The sequence below is a fragment of the Orycteropus afer genome, unplaced genomic scaffold (genome assembly GCF_000298275.1).
Source record: "Orycteropus afer afer isolate SDZICR_OR568_19922 unplaced genomic scaffold, OryAfe1.0 scaffold00074, whole genome shotgun sequence".
NCBI classification, from domain to species: domain Eukaryota; kingdom Metazoa; phylum Chordata; class Mammalia; order Tubulidentata; family Orycteropodidae; genus Orycteropus; species Orycteropus afer.
In genome coordinates this window covers 4,726,977-4,730,208 of record NW_006921661.1, presented here as the reverse complement: position 1 = coordinate 4,730,208, position 3,232 = coordinate 4,726,977, and positions in this window count along the sequence as shown.

Here is a 3,232-nt window from a genome sequence, read left to right as displayed (position 1 = left end):
CCTAAGTTTCCTTTCTAAAATTTTCAGTTATCATTTCAATTTGATACCATATAGATAGTTCTTTAAAGAGCACAATGTTTAAGGCAGACATTCTTTACTAATTATTTGGTTTGCAGATGACTTCAGGAGACATTTTTAGTTTAAGGTTTAAAAATTATCTCAGGGCAATAGTTTTGGGGATTAATGTGGCCTCAGGGAATTCATGTAGCCTCAGTAGCTTCAGAAAGTCTAGAGCCATGAGAATTTAAAATTCTGTTTTGCATCCCTGCCCCAACCCTAACCACCCCCACCACCCCCCACCTTTGTGATCAGGGTTCTTCCATAGACTTTGATCAAAATGTTCAGTAATGGAGCCAGGTACCATCCAATTCTTTTGGTCTCATGGCAAAGGAGGTAGTAGTAAAGGAGGTAGTGTTCATGGAGGCATTCAGCCATGCATTACGCTTCCTCCTCCTATTCCTGACTCTCCCTTGTCCTGTTGTTCCAGATGAATAGAGATGAGCAGAAAGACATTTTTCACAGAAGGCTTAACCTGATACTGACCAACTCTGCAGTATTAGCCAGACAAGAAAATTCTGGAGGACTCGTCTGGGCAGCCAAGCTGGGTGGGTGGAAATGCACCTTGTCTTTCAAGGCAAGGTCAAATGATACACCATTAAGAATCCTGCTATGAGCACTGCAACCTAATATGATGCAACCTAATAAGGAATGCTCCCTCATTCCTTATCTGACCCTCATCTCAGTGATCATTTTCTGACTTCTACTTTATTTTCCCACTAGACTGAACTCCTCAAGGACAGTGACTTCAGCCTACTACCTACCACAGGGCTTAGCATCCACGTACATTTTTATTGATCTAATGGGGCAAGACTATAAATTTGTTGGCAGGGAGCAGGAAGAAGAGATGAAATGCCAAGCTGAAGAATCCAGATTTGACCGAATCAACAGTAGGGATCATACTCACTTAGAAAAGGATGAGTCATTGTTAGAAGAGTTTGAGGTAGACAGGATACCGACAGAAGGACTGAGCCAGGAAGGGGCTATTCTGCAACTAAAGAAGACAAAGAAGGGAATATGTTTGGGGTCTGGAGAATGAATGGGGGCAAGAATCTGGGGAAAAGAAAAATCATTTGGGAGCAGCTGGAAAGGAATAAGGAGTAGGATCTTGTAATACGTAGGTTTAAAAATTAGTTACACACTACTACTTGTCAGTGCTTAGTCCATGGCTACCACTCATCTGTCAGTTTGCTGTACTGTGGTGGCTTGCATGTTGCTGTGATGTTGGAAGCTATGCCACCAGTATTTCAAATACCAGCAGGGTCATCCATGGTCGACAGATTTCAGTGGAGAGTCCAGACTAAAATAGACTAGGAAGGAAAACTGGCAATCTACTTCTGAAAAAATTACCCAGGAAAAACCTTATGAATAGCAGCAGAACACTGTCTGATACAGTGCCAGAAGAAAAGCCCCTTTGGTTGGAAGGCACTCAAAATATGTCTGGGGAAGAGCTGCCTTCTCAAAGTAGAGTTCATCTTGATGTAGATGGAGTAAGGCTTTCGGGGCCCTCATTTGCTGATGGGGCATGACTCAAAATGAGAAGAAAAAGCCTTCAAACATCTGTTAATCAGAATATGGAATGTATGAAATATGAATCTAGGGAAATTAGAAGTCAAAAATGAAATAGAATGCATGCAGATCAACAATATCTTAGGCCTTAATGGGGTGAAGTGGACTAGTAGTGGCCATTTTGAATTGGGCAATCATATGGTTTACTATGTTGAGAATGAAAAACTGAAGAGGAATGGTGTCATATTCACCATAACAGAATATTTTGAGGTCTATCCTGAAGTACAATTCTGTCAGTGATAGGATAATAGCCATATGCCTGTAAGGAAGACCAGTTAATATGATTATTATTTAAATTTATACATCAATCATGAATGCTAAAGATGAAGACATTGAAGATTTTTATCAATTTCTGCAGTCTGAAATGGATCAAATATGCAATTAAAATGCATTCACAATTACTGGTGATTTAATGCAAAAGTTGGAAATGAAGAAGGTATTAGTTGGAAAATATGGTCTTGGTGATAGCAATGATGCTAGAGATTGTGTGACAGAATTTTGCAAGACCAACAACTTATTCACTGCAAATATATTTTTTCAGCAACATAAATGGCAACTATACACGTGGACCTTGTCAGATGGAATACACAGGAATCAAATCAAATACATCTGTGGAAAGAGATGATGGAGAAGCTCAATATCATTAGTCAGAACAAGGTCAGAGTCCAACTATGGAATAGACCATCAATTGCTCATATGCAAGTTCAAATTGAAGCTAAAAAAATTAAGTCCATGAGAATCAAAGTACAACCTTGAGTATATTCCATCTGAATTTAGAGACCATCTCAAGAACAGATTTGACTTATTGAAAACTAATGGCCAAAGACCAGATGAGTTGTGGAAGGACATCATAAATAAAGAAAGCAAAAGATCATTAAAAAAAAAAAAAGGAAGAAAAGACTAAAATTGATGTCAGAAGAGACTATGAAATGTTCTTGAATGTAGAGTAGCTAAAGCAAAAGGAAGAAATGATGAAGTAAAAGAGCTGAACAGAGGATTCCAAAGGGCAGCTTGAGAAGACAAAGTGTTATAACGAAATGTGCAAAGACCTGGAGTTAGAAAACCAAAAGGGAAGAACATACTTGGCATTTCTCAAGCTGAAAGAACTAAAAAAATTCAAGCCTTGAATTGCATATTGAAGGACTCGATGGGCAAAATATTGAATAACACCGGAAGCATCAAAAGGTGGAAGGAATACACTGTACCAAAAATAATTGGTTGAAGTTCAGCCATTTCAAGTGGGAGCATATGATCAAAAGCCAATGGTATAGAAGGAAGAAGTCCAAGCAGCATTAAAGGCATTAGTGAAAAAGAAGCCTTCAAGAATTGACACAATACCAGTTGAGGTGTTTCAACCAACAGATGCAAACTGGAAGTGCTTACTCGTCTATGCCAAGAAATTTGGAAGACCTAGCCAACTCACTGGAAGAGAGCCATATTTATGCCCATTCTAAAGAAAGGTGATCCAACAGAATGCATACATTATTAAACAATATTATTAATATCACATACTACATGCACATAAAGTTTTTTTTTTTTAATTTTATTTTGATTTGGGTGAAGATTTACAGAGTAAATTCACTTTTCATACAGCAGTTCACATATA